At 42.7% G+C, this 13,205-nt stretch overlaps 1 protein-coding gene across 4 annotated transcripts in view; it reads right to left on the bottom strand.

Annotated features, from left to right (window-relative positions):
• Positions 1-12,838, bottom strand: part of ralgps2 (Ral GEF with PH domain and SH3 binding motif 2) — a 55,316-nt gene extending 42,478 nt beyond the window's left edge. For all 4 annotated transcript variants that reach the window (XM_058072271.1, XM_058072273.1, XM_058072272.1 and 1 more), the window contains exon 1: positions 12,659-12,838. The gene's annotated coding sequence lies outside the window, so the exon portion shown is untranslated. The remainder of the gene's footprint in view (positions 1-12,658) is intronic.
• Positions 12,839-13,205: the final 367 nt, after the last annotated feature.

Here is a 13,205-nt window from a genome sequence, read left to right as displayed (position 1 = left end):
GTATATTAAAGTAAACAGAACGCCTGTAAAATCGTGGAATTGCCAAATAAAAACAGAATACACAGAATATAATGTTAAAAGCTGAAACTTGCGGAAATTGATATAACCTGAATGAAATGCTGTCAAAGTGAGAAGGAGGAACATTTGTGTGGGGAAGTATTTCCCCGGCTACTCATACGTAGCTTAATCCCATCACAAACACTAGCCGGTCCCCTCCCAAACAGTCAGTCAGGCAAATTTTGACAAACACCGACAAGAAAACGTGCACAAGGCAGCTGAGTCATAGGATGACTTTAATGCCATCACTGCTTGTTAGTTACGTATACATGATAAAGGTCACCTTTTCTCAAAGAAAATCAACACTAAAATACAATCAGAACAGTCCACCCATCTCCCTTATCTTCCACCAACTGCTAAAATATCCAATCCCAGCAATCAACTGAATCGTTAACTAGTAAGAAGTAAGTCACAGAGGAACAAGAGGTTGTTCAACTGATGCTGTAAGTACTCCATGCGAGGCGCCCTGTTGAATGAGGCCTCTCTGGGCTGCCAGGCTGCCAGGCTGCTATTTGACATTCACACACTGCAGGCACTGACAAAGAGAGTTCGCAGCCTCTTCAGCAGACTCTGTCGACGTGTGTTACGGGCGCATGCTTGTGCGTTATCGTCACACATATTGCATATGTGCGCATGTGACAACGCATTCCAAGCCTTCACATTTCTATCCTTGTTGGTTCTTTAAAAATAATGTACGTATATCTCTATGGTCAACAGCTTCACCTGATGTTGAAACAAACTGAATACATGGTGGCGGCCATGATTTTCAAAGAATCTTGCTCAAATTTTTCACACATGTGCTTGTCAGTTCCTGGAAAATGTGTATCAAATTCCATGCTGATACAGCTGCACACGCTAAGGTTACAGTCAAATCAAAGCAAGATAACGTACTACGTTATAGGTCTTCTAACGAGCACTACCTTCATAAGAAAAAGGTAGGTCTTTCACCAGTAGCTAATGATTATCTAGCATCACACTTCATTGTGTTATAATTCCTAGCTACACAAAAGCAGGGCAATAAATCGCAAACGGTCACATGTCATTCATCATTCAAACACACAATACAGCAGCCCAAATCCCATTTAATTCTGTATCCACATTTATGACCACCGCATCACCCTTCCAGGTCCACGCGTGAGCAAACATAAGATGTTTATGTGGGTAGGTCTGCATCCCTTCCAGCGAAAGGTCACAAACTGTGAATCGGGTTCAGACACTGCCCAGTCGCCTTTTTCACGCCTAGTGGGCCCCGTGAGTGTCGCATTTCAAATTTGCTCTCACGTCTGTGCTGCGCATCCACAAAGTGTCCCTCTCACTCACTGCTTGCGGCGAGAGTTGCAAAGGGGCAGCTGCGCTAACACGCCAACACCTTGCATTGGGCGAGATTTCGTCACTGTCATCATGGCATAGTTGTGTCGGGACATGCACACGAAATAGGAAATTGTGCTTTTTCCTACTCAAGTATATGAATACATGGGAGCGTGAAAGATACGGGGACATAAAACATGATGTTACAACACTTGAAAGAAATAACTACAATGTTCTCCTTCACCGGCCCAGACTGCATGGCCCTAAAGTGTAGTGTTGTAGGGTCCATTATGTTGGACAAGTGCAAAATTACAGCATATATGTAAAAGGTGGATAAAGTAAGCAACAGCGCTTCTTGGAGAGACACTTTGACACAGGCATGGACAAACAAAGCTCATTAGCATTAAAGCCACAGATGCACAAAAAGGCATGTTACCAGAAGGCCTTATAAAAAGCACTTTTAAATAGGGATGCATACCAACATTCAAAACGCAGCACCATAATAGCACTGGTGTCGACATAAACATTAGTAACCAGACTAAAAACTAAGCTGATATTGTGTCAATTCCACCCCAAATGTTTAATATGTGACAGTTTTCGGGTTAACTGAAGGCTATGAAAATGAGAAAAGGTCTTGCATTGTCAATGTAATCACAGCAGCACTTGACACTCAAACGCACCGTAGTTCCTCTGCAGGCACTGCCACCCACGTTGGTTTTTATAGCCACCCTGCTGAGTACAAGCAGTGTGTATTGAACGGCTGTGACGTGCAGCCACATGCTGTGTGTGCAGGTTATTAGAGGCAGGGTGTGTGATCGGCCAAGATCAATAGTGCTCTCTTTGGGATGCTCAAAGAGTGACAACTGCCATTAAGGAAACACCAATGTTCTCTCTGGTAATTTAACTCGAAGGAATCTCTGCTCCACTAACCAACAACAAAACTCATGCACGGATAGAATTATAACGCCCCTGGTGGGGGTAGTAATCACTGACTTCATTGGCCAGTGTGTGCAGGATAATTAGAGACGGGACTCTGCGTGTGCTAAGGAGGAGAAAGACGAGGGTACGGCAGCTTAATGGGCTGTCACATCTCTCCACAGCTCAGCGGCAACACACTGACCCACTTTGCCATCCTGGTGCATTTCTGGCACCATTTTCAAATGCATGGAGTCTCATCACTGCTGACAGACAAAACAAGATCTGCATGCATAGCATAGTAACTTTACACACACACACACACACACACACACACACACACACACACACACACACCAGGAAGAAGTATGTTGTAACAATAGTAGTGTATTCTTAGCCTTGGTCTTTTTTTGGAAGCATGTGTAAGGAAAACATGCAGGCTTTTTTTTTTTTTACTCACTGCCACTGCCACTGAGTTCTTATTATTTGCACGTTCAACACAATTACACTCATGGATGATCGGTGTCGGAATCAGCACCATAAATCCCCGATCGGAGCATCCCCAAGTTCAGAACTAATAAAAAAATGTCACCTCCGGTATATCACAAAGCTGAAATGTGTTTTTTTTTTGCATTATATACAGTATAATATCTTAGCACATCTATGTGTACATCTGTTGCTTTACTTAAAATGTATATTAACTTCTTAGCATATCCATTAGGAAGGAGGGTTTTCCTGCATGATTGCATGGAACTTTAAAAGCCAATGTTTGAGCCCTCTTTTCTTGAAAGTGGAGACTCACATTTGGTACTCATAAACTGACAAACTTTTTCGACTGAGGGTCGAATAGTGAAAAGGATGCGGAGGCCACTTTTACATTTTTCAAACCAATCCATGTACATATGCTGAGACTAGGGCTGAAACTATTAATTATTAAATGAAAATTAAATGGGCAAGCCACACAAGGATGTAAATGTAAACATAGGCAGGAGTCAACTGTATGTATAAAATCCACCCGGTTGCTACAATACTGCTGCTTCTAAATCGGTATCATGGCAGCAGTTTGCACCGTGGGGTGTCATTATGCTTTTTATAGAGGCATGTCTCCCCTTCTTCCTCCTGCCTCCTCTCTCTCTCTCTCTCTCTCTCGCTCGCTCTCTCTCGGTCGGTCCCTCCAGATCTCTGGTTTGATAATTAGAGCTTTTTCTCAGGCCTGTCCACGCCTCTGTCTTTTCTCGTGGCACATCCTCCAAAGACTGAGACTCTTGCAACACACACACAAATCTCCACATTGCGCAATGGTACAAGAGGCTAGTCCAGTCCAACAACAAGATAAACACATAAACTCCATGCCCTGATCTTGTCTTGATAACAATAACTGGTTTGCATACAGTAAATCCATTTAAAAACAAAGCTACAGATTTGTAGCCCTATTGGTGGGCAGGCAGCGGGTGCAGGTTCAAGTCTACTCGTGCTGAAGACCAATGTGACTTGACCGTGTGACAGATGAATGAAGGAAAGACAAATAGGGAGAGGAAGTGGAGGAAGTGAGGCACTGGTGGCAACACTGATGTCTGCGGCCATTCACTACACAGACTATTTACAAGCAAAGGGCAGGGGAACAATGCAGGGCAGCCGGAGTGTTTAGAGGAAACTGATAAGAACTCGATGTCTTCCTCTATGAGTCTCTGAGGACTGCCGAATGTCAACACGCTACAGTAAAAACTTGTAGCGGCTGCAAACCTGGTACCCAGCCACAACATTCGGTATCGTTTCTAATGTGGTCCAATATGAGAGCTGCATACACAAAGATCATGTGCTTGGCATTAAAAGTCCACTGCAGTCCTGTAGGTGGCAGTAATGCAGATCCCAAAAGGTAAGATTTGTTCTCATAGAACAAGGCTGTATATGCATACATTTCTGTCCACAAACCATCAAGTCCCATATAAGGAACATGTGGAATCTGCAGTGCATCTCATGTCCTACCAGCGAAGAGCTGTCCTCATTTAAGTTGGCCTACTCAGCTCAGATACTTCAATAAATAATGCAGCAGCCAAAAATGTCTGTTTAGAAGCAAGCCCAAAGGTAGGCTTGGAAATATATATCCATTTCACACATTTGTCTGCACACTACTACAGTGAAGGTAATTTACAAGGAGTATCAGATACTCTGTATTTGGTACACTAGATGGTACTAGATGAGATGATAGTTCGACATTACTTTTAAGAAAACTACAATGACAAAGTATAGGACTGACAAAGGGACTTTTTATTTGACTCAGTCACAAAACAATGCAAGTAAATTTTGAAACGTATGAAAACGTTTCAAGTTTTTCATAGAATCATATGCAGTGATCACATTTTTATCTGACATATTACTACAATTACTACACCTTCTGGATGGACATCACCACCACCGCAACTATTGAACTACAATAAAAAAGAAGCACCTGTTGAGTGGTGCTGGGAACACTAGGGTAGGTTGGATTGCAAGGTTTATAATGTATGTAAAGCAGTTAATGTGCAGTTCCAATCATGCCTCACACGCGGTCACTTCTATATGAAGTGTGTTATCATTCACAGTAGATGCCATAATTCATTACATTGGTGACTTCCAAGTAGCACATAGGCAGGCTCCAAGTCAGAGACCGTTTTTATTTATCATGCGGTGAATTGATTTATTGATTATCCTGATGGGCCTAACACGGGACATTCTTCATAGAAATGAATTAAAAGACGCTTTATCCAGACAAGTCAAAAGAATAGTCAGTTAACTAATGTGATCACTACTCCTTCGATAAATAATGAATGATCACCGGCAGCCTGGCCAGTGGTCGGTTGTCAGTGGGTAGAAGGTCGGGTTCAGAAGTATTTGCAAAGTTTTTTCCCCCGCCTTCATACACCACCACAAGGGAGTTTAAATAAAACAATCAAGATGCAACAGAAGTGGAGACTCAACTTTAATTTAAACGAAAACTAGGAAAGCAATGTTTCCATACCATTGCATTAAGGGGGCACCCCGGCCTGCTAGATGGCCAAGTTCATTTTATTTTCTTGTCATTTCAGGTGCACTAATCCCCCGTTTAGAGTGCTTAATTGGTTCCAGATCTGACTGTGATAAGTGAAATATCTAAAAGAAGGATTCCTTACTTGGAATGGAATATTTTCAGTTTCAGAACAGAAAACCTGTTTACAAACTTCAAATACAGTAGGTTTTTTACATTTTTAGAGAGCTTGAGACATGAAATAACATCCCTATAGTCACCTTGACGCCCATATTACCTGCTATAAATTTGCTATAAATGTAGTAGTGATGAGTAGTGCGCAGGAAGAGATTTTGGGGATTCAGAGTTGAGGTTCGGCTTGCCATGGTTTACGACTGCAACAACAGCCTGTGTTTTTATTATGGATTTTAGGGGATTATTGTGCTTGTTGTGATATGAGAGAATACTATGTCAACATCTTTGAATGTATCTTTTGAAAAATATTTGTTCATATGGCCATTTTTATGCTTGAAAATGTTTTGACTAAAATTTGATAAATTGAGAGAAAGTGAAGCTGCAGTTTCCAAAAGGTTGGTTTTTGATCTTAAATCACTTTGAACCTACTTAACAGAGCAATACCGAGACCACGAGCCTTCCATATGTGCACTCACGCACACACGCACACACACACGCACACAAACTCATACTCAGGGCTGCAGCATGCATGACTTCCTCTAACATGGCATCGCCGCACCCTCCTTGTCTACGGGGCCCAATAAAACGCAGCACCACTGGGAGGGTGGAGTTGAGTCATGAGCGAGATGCATCATCCATTGTGTGCTCTTGCACATGCACACTTGTTTGCTTCCATGGGTTGAGTTCACTAGGTCAAAGGTTGCACGGGGGAAAGGACACACACACACACACACACACACACACACACACACACACACACACACACCCTGAGTTCAAGAGAGAACAACAAAAGATACAGGAAGAAGAAAAGGCGGAAAGTGTGGTGAAATTCTGAGAGGAAGTAAAACTGCACCCTTTGCAGTGAAATGAGGCGGAGACAGCCAAGAAACCGGAGCTTTTTCCCCCGATGTAGCCATGGCGACCTAACCTGCTTTTTGGAGAGGGACTTTCCTTTCCCTCTTGTCCCATCAGACAGCAGCTATGAAAGATTGCTTCTTTCATCTGCCTCTCACAAGGCTGAACAATGTTACACACTGTGCTCCTACCAGCCACGAGTGTGTGTGTGTGTGTGTGTGTGTGTGTGTGTGTGTGTGTGTGTGTGTGTGTATCAAACGGAAGAGGCGCAACAGCTGAGACTAGCAGAGAAACAGCTGTATGGCTTCAACTCCCCCCCTTCCCCCCAAATGAGGCCCTCGCAGCCCCCTTCTGATCCTCCTCTCCCGCTGAGCACCACAGCCAGGGGCCACAAACTCTCTGGGTGTGTGCACACACACGCGCACACACACACACACACACACACACACAAAAGGACTGGCCGTGTGCGCGATGATGCTGTGTTCCGGCCTCCAAAGACAAGTACAGGCAGGAGGCATGTGTGGCCAAACGTTCGTCTGTTGACTAAAAATAGGAAAGACATTGTTTCCTGCAGCAATGTCACACCCCCTTCTCTAAAAATCCCTCGAGCTTTTCCCGCTTTAGATTCTCACAGTGAAACAAAGAAAACTATGGGTTTGGGGGGGATGGGTCTCAAGCCCTTTTCTGTTTGCAGCCAAACCTTTACGGTACAGCAAAGCTCCTACAACTACATTGGAAATAATGCAAAGTGAAACAACACGCCCCAGGTCAAAGTGCCAAAACTGACAAAAACAAAACGGGTTGTCTCAGTCACAAACCGAAATTGGGTGTTTGGATGACACAGAGATTTGCTTCACGTAAATAATTGTTGTTAATTCAATAGAAGGAGCAGCAGCATTAGAACGGTAAAAAAAAGGAGTGACTGCAGGATAAAAAGCTGGGCTGGATAAAGCCTGTGTCCATACACTGTTTACTTAGAACCTAAAAGGAATAAAGGTGGCCAGTTGGAGCAACCAAAAAGAAGAAAAGAGAAGAAAGTGAGCTATAAAATCGTGTTTGTCTGTATCGGATCTATTGTCTTTGGTTGGGTTTAGAAGAGATTTCACAAGTTTCCATGACATAGGCAAGGTTGAGCTCTCGATTTTTGTTCCAAGCTAGGACACTCTGGATTTTTAAGATTAGATGAAGCTGCGTGTTAAAAACCATGAAGCCTCATCGCTAGCACCTGATACCAGGAGTTAAGATCAGAGAATGCATGTACATTGGTCTGTTTATGTATCAGGTCAGTAGTGGGCTTGTGAATATAAGCAGAGATTTGACTGCCTTGGATCTACACAACAAAACTCTGGAGCACAGGTAAAACTTGCACCTATGGGATGATTCCAGATATGTGATGCAAATGCCCTCTGACATAACCTCTAACTGTCAACAGGGATGGAATGCCCATAGCCGCATTCTGTACTATGTTAAAAAAAACCCACTATGACTAAGTCAACCCCAAATTCACCTTTGACCAATGTCCTTATGACCAAGAGCACACAAACCTTACAGCAGGTGGGTTAACGCACCGGATTTCACCAACTAGTGTAGACTGTATCGGTTTAATACACATTAAGCATGCACCGATCAATCGGCCGGCCAGTCAATCAGTCAATAAGTTCCAATTTCTTACATATGAAACCGATCTCATCCCTCCATATTATCTCGCTCCGCAAAGGTCTGAAAGTCAGCCAATGTCCTCCTTTGCACTGCCAGATGGACAGCTAGCAATCGAGCTAAGTTTAAAGCTAAATCTGGTGGGAGCAAAGCTCATAGCACTTATGAGCAGTGAAAAGATCAAAGCTACTATGAGGAAAATGATAAAGCTCATGGCATTGGCCATTTTAGGTTGATGTGCACTTTATTTTTAGTGTGAGGCTCAAATTAGGTCTGCAGCGTCAAGCGATGTTTACACTTGCACCCATCTTGCCTCCGCACTGTCCTGACAGTGAGTGTCATCGCTTTATTTACTTCATCATTTATTATTACCATGTATCATTTGTCACAAATAAATTACACAATTTGTGACCGCAAATGGTGCGCATTGGCACAAAATGATCACACTCCTACACAACCAATTTACAACTTTTCAAATCCTGTATATGTCTAGTGCATGACAACAGTACATGCGACATACATAATGCGACATTGTTCACACATGGGTATGCATTGTGACCAACATTTCTATGGCATTATTTGGTCCTGCTGTGTCACACGTGACTGGGCATCATTCATTTCTCTATTTGCAAGGGACCCAACAAAATGTTGAACTCCAGGAAAGATGCTCACACAGACAAATAGATAATATCCCGGAGCTGCAGAAAGACAATGCTCAAACAGCAAGAAGGAGGCAAAAACTATAAAAAAGGAGACACGGACAGTGTCAACTCGAAGATGTCGCTTGGGACATTATGATCACTTGTTAACAGAAAATCCCAAGGAAGATCGAAGCGGCTACAGAAAGTACTTCAGAATTCCGCCGACTTGCTCCAAGAGGTGCTGGAAAGTTAATATATGGCATTATAACCTGAGATCACTGTATCAAAAGTAATAAACTTTAACGTCTCAGGAGTATTTAACATTGCAATTGGAATGTCACGTTTTTAATAAATTAAACACACATAAAACAAAAGACCAAAAAAACAGATGAAAATAAAATGGTCTCTCAGCTTCTTTGAGAAAATTGCACTTCATAAAAATTATATTATTCAAATCAAATTATGCAAGGCATTCTAGCATCCATATAAAAACGTCAAAGATTCATAATCATTAGACAAATGGTCAATGACCTAATTGACTTAATTAGCTGCTGAGTCCCACCTGTGTCTCTGCAAAGATTTTTTGCTTGCTGGCGGCCATGTTTTTCTAACCAATCTTGCTCACATTTTACACATAAAATAGAAATATAGAGTCATGTAAAAAGACAACAAGGACCCTAATCCATACACTTTAAATGGAGCACAAACAAGCAGGCAGAAAGAGGCCCAAGAAAGTCTAAATGTATAACACTAACAAACAAATGCAGTGATAGCAAGAAAGAGGGGGCGGTTTAGCAATGCATCCATAAATGCTAGGCACATACTTCTTTATCTCGACCGTGGAATGTGGTGCCAGCCTCTTGAGTGTGAATGCAGTATATCTGACCTCCTTACACGTACGCTCAGGTGCTAGCTGACCATCTACAACACGCACTTCAAGCCATTGCCGAGCAAAATCAGAAAGACCTTGCATGCAGAAAGCACACAATCCGACTTCAGTATATTAATAATGATATGAAAAATAAGAGGGGAAGGCAGAAAGAGCACATCAGAGGAGTGTGTGGCATGCACTTCCATCTGTGCAGAACAAAATGTGCCAGACGCATGTTTGAAAGTAACCCTGGCAAACGAGCAACCGCATTAGTCAGAGGTCACACACAGAGAGAGAGAGAAAGCTTGAAAAAAAATAAAACGCCTTTGGAATACATGCAGCACCCTGAGGGGAGCTAAAGAGGCGACTCAAGCAATCTGAGAGAAGAGGAAAGTGAAGACGCGGCACCGCAATGTAGTGTACAACATACATCAGCCAAGGCGTGAATGGCATACAGTATAATGCAGGGTCGATACCTTGAAAATGCGCAGAGGTTACACTCAATGTCTCACACAAAAAAAACCTGTGTTTGATCCTTTTTATCTTTAGATATCTCAGTTTGGAGAAGGGGGTTTACATGTCACGCACGCGCACACACAGACACACATATACAGATGTAATCTCCCACTAATCACATTTGCAGGCCTTGGGCTGAGCAGTTACATGACAGTGCTGAGCAGATGGGCCTACATGCACCGACCGTGGCATCCCTGGGATTAGCAAAGTCCAGAAGGTGCCGGAAGTTGCAGGGACGCCGTCTTTGCTAGGTGCTCAGGCAAGGTAACCCCAGAAGGTGTAATCGTTAGACAATAGGGGAACACCAAACTTAATACAACATTTTTCAAGCCGATCTTGTACTGGATGTCATTACGCTTCAAAAGCTCATGACTGTAGAAGCCAGAGGAGCTCTGGAATGTGGGGAAAACAACCGACCCCCCGTCCCTTTTGGATGAAACTGAAGTATTATCTAACCACTCAATCACACAATGCTCCATCTACGTGCGATGAGAGACCATTGTGCTATAAAATAAATACATTATTCCTCAGTGGATGTGAGCAGGGCAGCACACGAAATTGATGCGGGCCCCTTTCGGCATAACGTTAAAGGCATTCCAGTCATGAGTCTGAACCGATGACCTCGGTGTGTCATATGTTAAGTGTTGAGAACCAGACCTCCAGGCGGATACACCAAATATCAATACTGGCCACCACATAGAAAGCTTAGTTTATGAGACTTTTCACAGAGAAAATGTATTCAACCTTGAAGGAAGTATGAATGATTAAATTAACACAAATGTAACACCCAAGCAAATGCCATCCATCCATTTTCCGCAGAGCACTTCGTTTCTCACACACACACACACACACACACACACACACACACACACGATGGGAGAGTGAGACAGAGCTTCCCACACACCTTGTCTTAAATAGTACTATGTGTTCTTTCAAAAGCATATTTTAAAAGCTTTTGTTGACGACTGAACTGGTAAAGAAATAAACTGAATTTATAAACAACGGGTGTATTCAAGCCAACAGACCTCCATTTGTTTTGGTATATTTTAGTTTTGTCATGTAATAAGTCACAAAGCTGCACAGTCATTTGTGCATGTTTTTTTGTGTGGTCCAGACCACAAGTGTGAATGCAGCCAAACAGAGTTATGACTTTACTTTAAGATAATGGTGATCAGTGAATCAGTCATCAAACGAACAGCCAATATATGAAAAAACTATATACTATACAGTATGTTCATCGGGTCTTGAAAAGGAGAGTTTGTCTTATAATAAGGGTTGACACAGATACATTTAGACCACCACAGGTTGATTTGGTGCTACCTTGTTGTGTAAGATTTGACGCTGCTCGCTCTTTAGAATAGGACTGTCTGTGTCTGTGCTTCGTAACCCACCTCGTATGGACATACTACAACTACCAAGGTGTCAAATGATATAGCCCATCCGTTCATCAATGTAGTGAGATATCAGATATGCAATGATGCATACATTGTTTAAAATCAGCACACACTTGAATTACTCTTGCCATCGCCTGCATTTGTTGACACCATATTCGTTGCGGTTGGTGTTAGGTCACTTTACTCAGGACGAGATTCCGCTGGCAGAGAGACCGGTTCCCCTGTATGGTCCTGGACGACCTTCACACTTTACCATACAAAGTTAACTGACTCGGGTCCATTCTAACCTGGCCAAAAGTGACAAGTGTGAACACACACTTATAATATCAATATATATAATGTCAATATTGTACTCTGGCTGAGTATTGCGCTGGAGTTGTAAACAAACCCTCTGCACTGATATTATTGATTGCCAATGATGCGTGGTTATAAATGGCACTCACAAACAGCAGCTTGCTGAAAGTCAATTAAGACTGCTTAATTTAAGAAATCAAGACAACTTTGAATGGTGCCTGTGTTTCAAGTCGCCCTATTATTTACGCCACTCTATGCACCTCTTTGCAAAGAAGACCTTCACAAGTAGTCAGTCATGTATATATGTATCATTTATTAGCAATGTAGAGAGGCGGTGGCAGTGCACGGCATTGTTCGTGGGTGAACCTCCGCCACACCCAAAGCACTCCCCCGGGGGGTTAACCGTGCATGGGGTTCACTGCCAATGAGCAGAGTATGGCCGCCATGCAAAACCTTACTGCTGCCGGTTTTAGCAACACCAACTGATCGACTTAAACGTGCACAAATAGGAAAGCAAACAAACAAAAGCAAAATGGCAACACAATACGACTCAACTGGCGCCATAAGACGCAGCTACTAGCTCAATTAGCATGTTGCTAGCTTGATGAGGAGAGCGCATGATTTATTGCACGCAGTATATCAAACACACTTCCGCCGTGCTACTTTAATGGTATGTGTGGGTACGAGTGTGAGGGGGCCCACTATATATTCACGTGGGCGCGTGGGCTTGACACTAAACTAGCTATTGTGATCCACGCAGATATAGAAATAGAAACCTTATGTCAAAATAATCACTCTCATGTTCTCCTTATGGATTTGTTTGATATCTTTGGTACAGAAGGACGCCGCAACATAAAAACAAACACACACACCCCAAAAGGAAAAAAACGTTAGCTAGCTAAACCCAAGCCGACGGTTGAGAAGTGATTTACTTGGCAAGGATAACAAACTAACACATTTCTGTATAACTCACCCGAGCACCGGATGACGTTCTCTTCTTTTGGGGGGATCGTCTCTCTGTAATATTCCAACGGGTTCATAAGAAGACGACAGACAGAGAAAGGAGACCGTTTTTTTAGGGGGGGTTGCAAGCAGGCATTAGCCGAGGACAGAGCGATGCACCCTCAACAGCTGTGTTCTGTTTTGAATGAGGACTAAGGGGATGCACGGCCGAGGGGCGGGGCTTCCAACAAGTACACAGTATTACGTTGCTTTTAATGCCATTGGGAAATATCAATACTGTCGAGCCCAACTGCAGAGGTCAGTTGAAAGTAAACACAAAAACACGACGGTCGACTCGTCATAGTTAGCATTAAAGTCAACATACTGAAAACTGGTGTGCACTGGTAAAAAAATTAAATCAAATTAAAGTGGAAGCTTTTGAGAGGTTTTTCTTAAGAAATTTCCAACTTCCCGAGATAACGAACGCACCACAAAAGTCGGACGTGGCGTCATAAAACATATTTGAAATGCTCAAAACCACTTTACACAGTATACACACGGTTATATGTCTTGTAATA

This window comes from Doryrhamphus excisus, chromosome 5 (assembly GCF_030265055.1).
Source record: "Doryrhamphus excisus isolate RoL2022-K1 chromosome 5, RoL_Dexc_1.0, whole genome shotgun sequence".
NCBI lineage: Eukaryota > Metazoa > Chordata > Actinopteri > Syngnathiformes > Syngnathidae > Doryrhamphus > Doryrhamphus excisus.
Note: the sequence above shows the minus strand (reverse complement) of the source record. Positions and strands in the feature narration are given on the sequence as shown.